At 43.6% G+C, this 13,763-nt stretch overlaps 1 pseudogene; it reads right to left on the bottom strand.

Moving 5' to 3' along the window:
- Positions 1-1,744: 1,744 nt before the first annotated feature.
- Positions 1,745-3,952, bottom strand: LOC119303407 (annotated as a pseudogene).
- Positions 3,953-13,763: the final 9,811 nt, after the last annotated feature.

Below are 13,763 nucleotides of genomic sequence, written 5' to 3'. Positions count from 1 at the left end.
TCGGAATGGCTATGGAAATGCCATAATAGGTAGGTATGGTGGCTGTTTTGAGGAATATATAAGGAGGTTTATGTGTGAAAGAGCGTATCATATCACGGGGTTTGAATGCACCGGCGAAGTTTGCGCCAACTCTCAATGTGAGAAAGGGCAATGCACGGTACCGAAGAGACTAGCAAGGATGGAAGGGTGAGAGTGCGTATAATCCATGGACTCAACATTAGTCATAAAGAACTCACATACTTATTGCAAAAATCTACAAGTCATCAAAAACCTCGGTACTACGCGCATGCTCCTAGGGGGATAGATTGGTAGGAAAAGACCATCGCTCGTCCCCGACCGCCACTCATAAGGAAGACAATCAAATAACACCTCATGTTTCAAATTTGTTGCATAACGTTTACCACACGTGCATGCTACGGGACTTGCAAACCTCAACACAAGTATTTCTCAATTTCACAACTACTCAACTAGCACGACTTTGATATTATTACCTCCATATCTCAAAACAATCATCAAGCATCAAACTTTTCTTAGTATTCAACACACTCATAAGAAAGTTTTATTATTAATCTTGCATACCAAGCATATTAGGATTTTAAGCAAATTACCATGCTATTAAGACTCTCAAAATAATCTAAGTGAAGCATGAGAGATCAATAGTTTCTATAAAACAAATCCACCAACGTGCTCTAAAAGATATAAGTGAAGCACTAGAGCAAAATTATATAACTCAAAAGATATAAGTGAAGCACTAGAGTAAAACTATAGAGCTCAAAAGATATAAGTGAAGCACATAGAGTACAACAACAACAATAACAAAGCCTTTAGTCCCAAACAAGTTGGGGTAGGCTAGAGGTGAAACCCATAAGATCTTGCAACCAACTCATGGCTCTGGCACATGGATAGCAAGCTTCCACGCACCCCTGTCCATAGCTAGCTCTTTGTCGATACTCCAATCCTTAAGGTCTCTCTTAACGGACTCCTCCCATGTCAAAATCGGTCGACCCCTCCCTCTCTTGACATTCTCCGCACGCTTTAGCCGTCCGCTATGCACTGGAGCTTCTGGAGGCCTGCGCTGAATATGCCCAAACCATCTCAAACGATGTTGGACAAGCTTCTCCTCAATTGGTGCTACCCCAACTCTATCTCGTATATCATCATTCCGGACTCGATCCTTCCTCGTGTGGCCACACATCCATCTCAACATACGCATCTCCGCCACACCTAACTGTTGAATATGTCGCCTTTTAGTCGGCCAACACTCCGCGCCATACAACATTGCGGGTCGAACCGCCGTCCTGTAGAACTTGCCTTTTAGCTTTTGTGGCACTCTCTTGTCACAGAGAATGCCAGAAGCTTGGCGCCACTTCATCCATCCGGCTTTGATTCGATGGTTCACATCTTCATCAATACCCCCATCCTCCTGCAACATTGACCCCAAATACCGAAAGGTGTCCTTCCGAGGTACCACCTGGCCATCAAGGCTAACCTCCTCCTCCTCACAGCTTGTAGTACTGAAACCGCACATCATGTACTCGGTTTTAGTTCTACTAAGCCTAAACCCTTTCGATTCCAAGGTTTGTCTCCATAACTCTAACTTCCTATTTACCCCCGTCCGACTATCGTCAACTAGCATCACATCATCCGCAAAGAGCATACACCATGGGATATCTCCTTGTATACCCCTTGTGACCTCATCCATCACCAATGCAAAAAGATAAGGGCTCAAAGCTGACCCCTGATGCAGTCCTATCTTAATCGGGAAGTCATCGGTGTCGACATCACTTGTTCGAACACTTGTCACAACATTATTGTACATGTCCTTGATGATGGTAATGTACTTTGCTGGGACTTTGTGTTTCTCCAAGGCCCACCACATGACATTCCGCGGTATCTTATCATAGGCCTTCTCCAAGTCAATGAACACCATATGCAAGTCCTTCTTATGCTCCCTATATCTCTCCATAAGTTGTCGTACCAAGAAAATGGCTTCCATGGTCGACCTCCCAGGCATGAAACCAAACTGATTTTTGGTCACGCTTGTCATTCTTCTTAAGCGGTGCTCAATGACTCTCTCCCATAGCTTCATTGTATGGCTCATCAGCTTAATTCCACGGTAATTAGTACAACTCTGAACATCCCCCTTGTTCTTGAAGATTGGTACTAATATACTCCGTCTCCATTCTTCTGGCATCTTGTTTGCACGAAAAATGAGGTTGAAAAGCTTGGTTAGCCATACTATCGCTATGTCCCCGAGACCTTTCCACACCTCAATGGGGATACAATCAGGGCCCATCGCCTTGCCTTCTTTCATCCTTTTTAAAGCCTCCTTCACCTCAGACTCCTGGATGCGCCGCACAAAACGCATGCTGGTCTCATCAAAGGAGTCATTCAGTTCAATGGTAGAACTCTCATTCTCCCCATTGAACAGCTTGTCGAAGTACTCCCGCCATCTATGCTTAATCTCTTCGTCCTTCACCAAGAGTTGGCCTTCTCCGTCCTTGATGCATTTGACTTGGCCAATATCCCTCGTCTTCCTCTCCCGGATCTTAGCCATCTTATAGATGTCCCTTTCACCTTCCTTCGTGCCTAACCGTTGGTAGAGGTCCTCATATGCCCGACCCCTTGCTTCACCAACAGCTCGCTTTGCGGCCTTCTTCGCCATCTTGTACTTCTCTATGTTGTCTGCACTCCTATCCAGGTATAGGCGTCTGAAGCAATCTTTCTTCTCTTTAAGCGCCTTCTGGACATCATCATTCCACCACCAGGTATCCTTATCTTCGCTTCTCCTTCCCCTAGACACTCCAAACTCCTTCGAGGCCACCTTACGAATGCAAGTCGCCATCTTCATCCACACATTGTCCGCATCCCCTCCTTCCTCCCAAGGGCCCTCCTTAAATACCCTCTCCTTGAACACCTGAGCTACCTCCCCCTTGAGCTTCCACCACTTCGTTCTAGCGACCTTGGCACGCTTATCCCGCTGGACACGAATCCGAAAGCGGAAGTCAGCAACCACCAGCTTATGCTGGGGTACAACACTCTCCCCAGGTATCACCTTACAGTCTAGGCACGCACGCCTATCTTCTCTTCTCGAGAGGATGAAATCAATCTGGCTAGAGTGTTGGCCACTACTAAAAGTCACCAGATGTGATTCTCTCTTTCTAAAGAGGGTGTTAGCTACAATCATGTTGTAGGCTAGAGCAAAGATTAAGACATCTTCTCCTTCTTGATTCCTGATGCCATAGCCAAAGCCCCCATGCGCCCCTTCAAAACCTGTGTTAGATGTACCCACGTGGCCATTGAGGTCTCCTCCTATGAAGAGCTTCTCACCAATCGGTACACTCCTAACCATGTCTTCCAAGCCTTCCCAGAACTCCCTCTTGGTGTTCTCATTGTGGCCTACTTGCGGGGCATATGCGCTGATAACATTGAGAACCAAGTCCTCAGCTACCAGCTTGACCAGGATAATCCGGTCCCCACGTCTCCTGACGTCTACCACTCCATACTTGAGGCTCTTGTTGATCAAGATGCCTACGCCATTTCTGTTTGCAGCCGTCCCCGTGTACCACAGCTTGAAGCCGGTATCCTCCACCTCCTTCGCCTTCTGTCCTCTCCATTTGGTTTCTTGGACGCAAAGGATATCAACACCTCTCCTCACTGCTGCATCAACTAGCTCCCGAAGCTTCCCTGTCAGAGACCCTACGTTCCATCTACCTAAGCGAATCCTCCTAGGCTCGGCTAGCTTCCTTACCCTTCGCACTCGTCGAGTCAAATGCGAAGACCCTTGCTCATTTTCCACTACATCCGGGTGCCGATGTAGCGCGCCACTAAGGATGCGACGACCCGATCCTCGCTCACTTGCCACCGTATCCGGATCAAGATACGGCGCGCCACTTGGGGGGTGACGGCCCGGCCCTTGCCCATTTTCCACCACACCCGGGTTCCGATGTGGCGCGTCGCTGAGAGGGTTACGCCCCAACGAAAATCTTTTGGGTTTCATCTCCATAAGAGTGGCTGAGTTTTTACGTTGGCTCGCCAAGCCTATCACAACCCTCCTCCTTTACCCGGGCTTGGGACCGGCTATGTTGAGACAACATAAGTGAAGCACATAGAGTATTCTATCAAATTCCAAATTATGTATGGCTCTCTCAAAAGGTGTGTACAGCAAGGATGATTGTGGTAAACTACCAAGCAAAGACTCAAATCATAAAAGACGCTCCAAGCAAAACACATATCATGTGGTGAATAAAAATATAGCTCCAAGTAAAGTTACCAACAGAAGTAGACGAAAGAGGGGATGCCTTCCGGGGCATCCCCAAGCTTTGGCTTTTAGGTGTACTTAGATTATCTTGGGGGTGCCATGGGCATCCCCAAGCTTAGGCTCTTGCCACTCCTTGTTCCATAATCCATCAAATCTTTACCCAAAACTTGAAAACTTCACAACACAAAACTTAAAGTAGAAAACTCGTGAGTTCTGTTAGCGAAAGAAAACAAAAGACCACTTCAAGGTACTGTAATGAACTCATTATTTATTTATATTGGTGTTAAACCTACTGTATTCCAACTTCTCTATGGATTATAAACTATTTTACTAGCCATAGATTCATCAAAATAAGCAAACAACATAGGAAAAACAGAATCTGTCAAAAACAGAAAAGTCTATAGTAATCTGTAGCTAGCGCAAGATGTGGAACCCCAACAATTCTAAAAGAAATTGATGGACGTGAGGAATTTATGTATTAATCATCTTCAAAAATAATTAACTAAATAGAACTCTCTAAATAAAAATGACAGCAGTTCTCGTGAGCGCTAAAGTTTCTGTTTTTTACAGCAAGTTCAACAAGACTTTCCCCAAGTCTTCCCAACGGTTCTACTTGGCACAAACACTAATTAAACACAACCAAAATAGAGGCTAAATAAATTATTTATTACTAAACAGGAGCAAAAATCAAGGAATAAAAATAAAATTGGGTTGCCTCCCAACAAGCGCTATCATTTAACGCCCCTAGCTAGGCATAACAAGCAAGAATAGATCTAGGTATTGCCATCTTTGGTTTTCAAGTTTTTAGTGGAATCAAGCTCGAATCTGGGAGGTTCTTTATGTTTCCCTTCATATTCTGAAATTTTTAGATCTAAAGAATCGAACCGCTTATTGCAAAGGGTAATCAACATATTCATGCGGTGAGTATTTCCACTAATGTTCTTAAGAGGTTCAAGAGATTTCTGCAAGATTTTAGTAACTTCACAAATTTTTTCAAAAACTTGTGTCTCTTCCTCAGTAGGATGAGGCCCCTTTTGTTGAGGTAGTGTTCCCACTATACCTTCTATAATTTCAAGTGCAATATGGGGATCGATTTCAATAAAATTGCCTTTAGCAACGCAATCCAAGAGTTGTCTATGAGACATATTTAATCCAACATAAAAATTGCGAAGCAAAATTCTCAGATTTATTTCAGAGGCACAATTACGATGAGATTCCATTATTCTCAACCAGGCATCTTTTAAGTTTTCTCCTAATTAAAGTGAAAGATTTCGAACTCAGGGGTCAACGGAGAAGATATGGGACTAGCCATAACGACAAGCAAGCAAACTAACACACAAGCAAACAAAAAGCAAACGGGCAAAAAGAGGCAAATAGAGAGAGAGGGGGATAGAGAGAGAGAGGGCGAATAAAGCGACAAGGGTGAAGTGGGGGAGAGGAAAACGAGAGGCAAATGGCAAATAATGTAATGCGGGAGATAGGGATTGTGATGGGTACTTGGTATGTTGACTTTTGCGCAGACTCCCCGGCAACGGCGCCAGAAATTCTTCTTGCTACCTCTTGAGCACTGCGTTGGATTTCCCCGAAGAGGAGAGGATGATGCAGCAAAGTAGCGTAAGTATTTCCCTCAGTTTTTGAGAACCAAGGTATCAATCCAGTAGGAGGCTACGCGCGAGTCCCTCGTACCTACACAAAAACAATAGCTCAACGCAACCAACGCACTTAGGGGTTGTTAATCCCTTCACGGTCACTTACGGAAGTGAGATCTGATAGACATGATAAATAATATTTTTGGTATTTTTGGTATAGAGATGCAAAGTAAAAAGTAAAAGCAAAGTAAAAGCAAAGCAATAATAAAGTGATGGAGATTGATATGATGAGAAAGAGACCTGGGGGCCATAGGTTTCACTAGTGGCTTCTCTCAAGAGCATAAGTATTCTACGGTGGGTGAACAAATTACTGTTGAGCAATTGACAGAATTGAGCATAGTTAAGAGAATATCTAGGTATGATCATGTATATAGGCATCATGTCCGAGACAAGTAGACCGACTCCTGCCTGCATCTACTACTATTACGCCACTCATCGACCGCTATCCAACATGCATCTAGAGTATTAAGTTAAAAACAGAGTAATGCCTTAAGCAAGATGACATGATGTAGAGGGATAGTTTCATGCAATATGATAAAAACCCCATCTTGTTATCCTCGATGGCAACAATACAATACGTGCCTTGCTGCCCCTTCTGTCACTGGGAAAGGACACCGCAAGATCGAACCCAAATCTAAGCACTTCTCCCATGGAAAGAACAACCAATCTAGTAGGCCAAACCAAACTGATAATTCGAAGAGATTTGCAAAGATAACTAATCATACATAAAAGAATTCAGAGAAGATTCAAATATTATTCATAGATAGACTTAATCATAAACCCACAATTCATCGGTCTCAACAAACACACCGCAAAAAGAAGATTACATCGAATAGATTTCCACAAGAGAGGGGAGAACATTGTATTGAGATCCAAAAAGAAAGAAGAAGCCATCTAGCTACTAACTATGGACCCGTAGGTCTGAAGTAAACTACTCACACTTCATCGAAGGGGCTTGGATGATGATGTAGAAGCCCTCCGTGATCGATGCCCCCTCTAGTGGAGCTCTAGAACAGGCCCCAAGATGGGATCTCGTGGATACAGAAAGTTGCGACGGTGGAATTAGGTTTTTGGCTCCGTCCCCGGTCGTTTGGGGGTACGTAGGTATATATAGGAGGAAGAAGTACGTCGGTGGAGCTTCGAGGGGCCCATGAGGCAGGGGGCGCGCCCTAGGGGGGGCGCCCTCCACCCTCTTGACCACCTCATGGCTTTCTTGACAGAGGGTCCAAGTCTCCTGGATCTTATCTGATGAGAAAATCTTGTTTCCGAAGGTTTCATTCCATTTGGACTCCGTTTGATATTCTGTTTCTCCGAAACACTGAAATGGGCAAAAAACAGCAATTCTGGGCTGGGCCTCCGGTTAATAGGCTAGTCCCAAAAATAATATAAAAGTGGAAAATAAAGCCCAATAATGTCCAAAATAGTAGATAATATAGCATGGAGCAATCAAAAATTATAGATACATTGGAGACGTATCATTCGCCTCTGCGATCAGATTGTAGAAACTTTATTTTCTTGTTACGTTGATTTTCCACTTCACTCTGAAATTCTTTGAACTTTTCAAATGTTTCGGACTTATGTTTCTTCAAGTAGATATACCCATATCTACTCAAATCATCTGTGAAGGTCAGAAAATAACGATACCCACCGCGAGCCTCAACACTCATCAGACCTCATACATCAGTATGTATTATATCCAATAAGTCAGTTGCTTGCTCCATTGTTACAAAAAACGGAGTCTTAGTCATCTTGCTCATGAGGCATGGTTCGCAAGCATCAAGTGATTCATAATCAAGTGATTCCAAAAGCCCATCAGCATGGATTTTCTTCATGCGCTTTACACCAATACGACCTAAACGGTAGTGCCACAAATAAGTTGCACTATCATTATTAACTTTTCATCTTTTGGCTTCAATATTATGAATATGTGTATCATTACGATGAGATTTAGTAAAACATTTACATTGGATGTATGACCATATAAGGTTTTATTCATGTAAACAGAACAATTATTCTCTGACTTAAATGAATAACCGTATTGCAATAAACATGATCAAATCATATTCATGCTTAACGCAAACACCAAATAACATTTATTTTAGGTTCAACACTAATCCGGAAAGTATAGGGAGTGTGCGATGGTGATCGTATCAATCTTGGAACCACTTCCAACACACATCGTCACTTCACCCTTAACTAGTCTCTGTTCATTCTGCAACTCCCGTTTCGAGTTACTACTTTTAGCAACTGAACCAGTATCAAATACCGAGGGGTTGCTATAAACACTAGTAAAGCACACATCAATAACATGTATATCAAATATACCTTTGTTCACTTTGCCATCCTTCTTATCCGCCAAATACTTGGGGTAGTTCCGCTTCCAGTGACCAGTCCTTTGCAATAGAAGCACTTAGTCTCAGGCTTAGGTCCAGACTTGGGCTTCTTCACTTGAGCAGCAACTTGCTTGCCATTCTTCTTGAAGTTCCCCTTCTTCGCTTTGCCCTTTTTCTTGAAACTAGTGGTCTTGTCAACCATCAACACTTGATGTTTTTATTGATTTCTACCTTCGCCAATTTCAGCATCGCGAAGAGCTCGGGAATTACTTTCGTCATCCTTTGCATATTATAGTTCATCACGAAGTTCTAGTAACTTGGTGATAGTGACTAGAGAACTTTGTCAATTACTATCTTATCTGGAAGATTAACTCCCACTTGATTCAAGCAATTGTATTACCCAGACAATCTGAGTACATGCTCACTGGTTGAGCTATTCTCCTCCATCTTGTAGGCAAAGTACTGTCAGAGGTCTCATACCTCTTGACACGGGCATGAGTATGAAATACCAATTTCAACTCTTAGAACATCTTATATGTTCTGTGGCGTTAAAAACATCTTTGAAGCCCCAATTCTAAGACGTAAAGCATGGTGCACTAAACTATCAAGTAGTCATCATATCGAGCTTGCCAAACGTTCATAATGTCTGCATTTGCTCCTGTAATCGGTCTGTCACCTAGCGGTGCATCAAGGACATAATTCTTCTATGCAGTAATGAGGATAATCCTCAAATCACGGATCCAATCCGCATAATTGCTACTAACATCTTTCAACATAGTTTTTCTCTAGGAACATATCAAAAATAAACGGGGAGCAACATCGCGAGCTATTGATCTACAACATAGTTATGCAAATACTATCAGGACTAAGTTCATGATAAATTAAAGTTCAATTAATCATATTACTTAAGAACTCCCACTTAGATAGACATCCCTCTACTCATCTAAATGATCACGTGATCCAAATCAACTAAACCATGTCCGATCATCACGTGAGATGGAGTAGTTTTCAATGGTGAACATCACTATGTTGATCATATCTACTATATGATTCACGCTCGACCTTTTGGTCTCCAGTGTTCCGAGGCCATATCTGCATATGCTAGGCTCGTCAAGTTTAACCCGAGTATTCTGCGTGTGCAAAATTGGCTTGCACCCGTTGTAGATGAACATAGAGCTTATCACACCCGATCATCATGTGGTGTCTCGGCACGATGAACTTTGGCAATGGTGCATACTCAGGGAGAACACTTTTACCTTGAAATTTAGTGAGAGATCATCTTATAATGCTACCGTCAAACAAAGTAGAATAAGATGCATAAAGGATAAACATCACATGCAGTCAATATAAGTGATATGATATGGCCATCATCATCTTGTGCTTGTGATCTCCATCTCCGAAGCACCGTCATGATCACCATCGTCACCGGTGCGACACCTTGATCTCCATCGTAGCATCGTTGTCGTCTCGCCAACTATTGCTTCTACGACTATCGCTACCGCTTAGTGATAAAGTAAAGCAATTACAGGGCGATTGCATTGCATACAATAAAGCGACAACCATATGGCTCCTTTCAGTTGCCGATAACTCAGTTACAAAACATGATCATCTCATACAACAAAATATAGCATCACGTCTTGACCATATCACATCACAACATGCCCTGCAAAAACAAGTTAGACATCCTCTACTCTGTTGTTGCAAGTTCTACATGGCTGCTACGGGCTGAGCAAGAACCGTTCTTACCTACGCATCAAAACCACAACAATAGTTCCTCAAGTTAGTGTTGTTTTAACCTTCGCAAGGACCGGGCGTAGCCACACTTGGTTCAACTAAAGTTGGAGAAACTGACACCTGCCAGCCACCTGTGTGCAAAGCACGTCGGTAGAACCAGTCTCGCGTAAGCGTACACGTAATGTCGGTCCGGGCCGCTTCATCAAACAATACCGCTGAGCCAAAGTATGACATGCTGGTAAGTAGTATGACTTGTATCACCCACAACTCACTTGTGTTCTACTTGTGCATATAACATCTACGCGTAAAACCTGGCTCTGATACCATTGTTGGGGAACGTAGTAATTTCAAAAAAATTCCTATGCACACACAGGATCATGGTGATGCATAGCAATGAGAGGGGAGAGTATGTCTACGTACCCTTGTAGACCGAATGCGGAAGCGTTAGCATAACGCGGTTGATGTAGTCGTACGTCTTCACGATCCGACCGATCCAAGTACCGAACGCATGGCACCTCCGAGTTCTGCACATGTTCAGCTCTATGACGTCCTCGCCTTCTTGATCCAGCAAGAGGGGCGAAGTAGTAGATGAGTTCCGGCAGCACGACGGCATGGTGACGGTGTTGGTGAAGAACAATCTTCGCAGGGCTTCGCCTAAGCACTACGAAAACTACGACGGAGGATAAACTAGAGGGGACGGGGTAGCCGGCACATGACTTGGTGTTTCTTGATGTGTCTTGGGTGCTAGCCCTACCCCTCTATTTATATGTTGAGCCTTGGGGTCGAAACTTGGAGTAAAAGCCTCCACAAAGTCGGTTTCGCCCGAAAGGCAATAGTCCTTCTCAGATTCCAGGGCCAGACGCCAGGGTTCCCGGCGTCTGGACCCAGACGCCAGGGACCCTGGCATCTGGCCCCTGGACTCCACAAAACTTCCTTTTGCGCTTTCCAAAAACCTTGTGGGCTTTCCCCTTTGGCCCAAATAAATTGTTCTCGTACCCAAACATTTCGGGAAACATCCGGAACCCCTTCCGGTGAATTCCGGAACCCTTTCGGAGACCAAACACTATTATCCCATATATCAAACTTTATCTTCGGACCATTCCGGAGTTCCTCGTCATGTCCGTGATCTTATCCGGAACTCCGAACAACATTCGGTTACCAACATACATAACTCATAAATACTATATCGTCAACGAACGTTAAGCGTGCAGATACTACGGGTTTGAGAACTATGTAGACATGACCGAGACACTTCTCTGGTCAATAACCAATAGCGGAACCTGGATGCCCACATTGGCTCCTACATCTTCTATGAAGATCTTTATCGGTCGAACCGCATAACAACATATGTTGTTCCCTTAGTCATCGGTATGTTACTTGTCCGAGATTCGATCGTCGGTATCTCAATACCTAGTTCAATCTCGTTACCGGCAAGTCTCTTTACTCGTTTCGTAATACATCATCCCGCAACTAACTCATTAGTTACAAAGCTTGCAAGGCTTATAGTGATGTGCATTACCGAGTAGGCCTAGAGACACCTCTTCGAAAATTGGAGTGACAAATCCTAATCTCGAAATACGCCAACTCAACAAGTACCTTCGGAGACACCTGTAAATGGGAGTTGCATAATCTCATAGTCATAGGAACATGTAGAAGTCATGAAGAAAGCAATAGCAACATACTAAACGATCAAATGCTAAGCTAACAGAATGGGTCAAGTCAATCACATCATTCTCCTAATGATGTGATCCCGTTAATCAAATGAAAACTCATGTCTATGGTTAGGGAACATAACCATATTTGATAAACGAGCTAGTCAAGTAGAGGCATACTAGTGACACTCTGTTTTGTCTATGTATTCACATATGTATTGTGTTTCTTGTTAATACAATTCTAGCATGAATAATAAACATTTATCATGAAATAAGGAAATAAATAATAACTTTATTATTGCCTCTAGGGCATATTTCCTTCACAACTGTGGTCAACAAAAGTAATATTAAGACACCTAAACCCCCTGAGCAAGTTAAAGTTGAACCTAATGTTGCTATGGTTAAAGATCTCTTGGCCGATAATATTGATGGGCAGGTTATTTACTTTTGTGATGAGACAGCTAGAATTGCTAAACCTGGTGCTAAAGATAAACATTGACCTGTCGTAGGTATGCCCGTTATTTCTGTTAAAATAGGATATCATTGTTATCATGGCTTGTGTGATATGGGTGCTAGTGCTAGCGCAATACCTATGTGAAAGTGCAACTATCCCTAGGTGGTTTTGGTAATTCATAACAACATATAGCTCATCGAGCTAATGCTATTCCAAGATGACTATTTCAGGAAAGCTCAATGATTGGCATGGCATGGATGTGAAAGTGGAACCCTCAAAATGCTAAGGACAAAGGATTGGCTCAAGCTCAAAAGCTCAAGACTCTTCATTTTATATTTTAGTGATCCAAGATCACATTGAGTCTTTAGGAAAAGCCAATACTATCAAGGAGGGATGAGGTGTTGCTTAATGAGCCTCTTGCTTCATGTGCTTAGTGATATGCTCCAAAACCCTCAACTACTTTCCCATATCCACATATGACCTAAACCCTAAGCCAAACTCGGTCCTACCGATTCTTTCTATCCGGCGCCACCGAGTTTCACTTGTCATAAGCCACTGCCAAACCCTGGCAATTCGGTTCTACCGATAGGGATCTCGGTCTCACCGAGATGGGATTGCAAACTCTCTGTTTCCCTTTCGTAACTTTTCGGTCTCACCGAAAGAGCGGATCGGTCCCACCAAGATTGCAATGTAAATTCAGTGTTTCCTTTTTGTAACTTCTCGGTCTCACCGAAAGAGCAAATCGGTCCCACCGAGTTTGCCTGACCAACTCTCTGGTTAGCTAATTACCAAAATCGGTCTCACCGAGTTTGTGTAATTGGTCTCACCGAGATTACGTTATGCCCAAACCCTAACCATATCGGTCCTATGGAGTTGCATGTCAGTCCCACCGAAAATCTCTAACGGTCACTAGGTTTACCTTTTCGGTCCGACTGAGTTTGTTGATTCGGTCCCACCGAGATTGGAAAACTGTGTGTAACGGTTGGATTTTGTGTGGAGGCTATATATACCCCTCCACCTCCTCTTCACTCGTGGAGAGAGCCATCAGAACACATACACAATTCCAACTCATATGTTCTGAGAGAGAACCACCTACTCATGTGTTGAGACCAAGATATTCCATTCCTACCATATGAATCTTGATCTCTAGCCTTCCCCAAGTTGCTTTCCACTCAAATCTTCTTTCCACAAAATCCAAATCCTATGAGAGAGAGTTGAGTGTTGGGGAGACTATCATTTGAAGCACAAGAGCAAGGAGTTCGTTACCTACACACCATTTGTTACTTCTTGGAGAGTGGTGTCTCCTAGATTGGCTAGGTGTCACTTGGGAGCCTCCGACAAGATTGTGGAGTTGAACCAAGGAGTTTGTAAGGGCAAGGAGATCGCCTACTTCATGAAGATCTACCGCTAGTGAGGCAAGTCCTTCGTGGGTGATGGCCATGGTGGGATAGACAAGGTTGCTTCTTCGTGGACCCTTTGTGGGTGGTTGCTTCTTCGTGGACCCTTCGTGGGTGGAGCCCTCCGTGGACTCACGCAACCGTTACCCTTCGTGGGTGGAGCCCTCCGTGGACTCGCGCAACCGTTACCCTTCATGGGTTGAAGTCTCCATCAACGTGGATGTAGGATAGCACCACCTATCCGAACCACGGGAAAAATTTCCGTGTCTCCAATTGCTTTTGA

This window comes from Triticum dicoccoides, chromosome 5A, assembly GCF_002162155.2.
Source record: "Triticum dicoccoides isolate Atlit2015 ecotype Zavitan chromosome 5A, WEW_v2.0, whole genome shotgun sequence".
Taxonomy (NCBI): domain Eukaryota; kingdom Viridiplantae; phylum Streptophyta; class Magnoliopsida; order Poales; family Poaceae; genus Triticum; species Triticum dicoccoides.
This window is presented reverse-complemented; position numbering and strand designations above follow the sequence as displayed.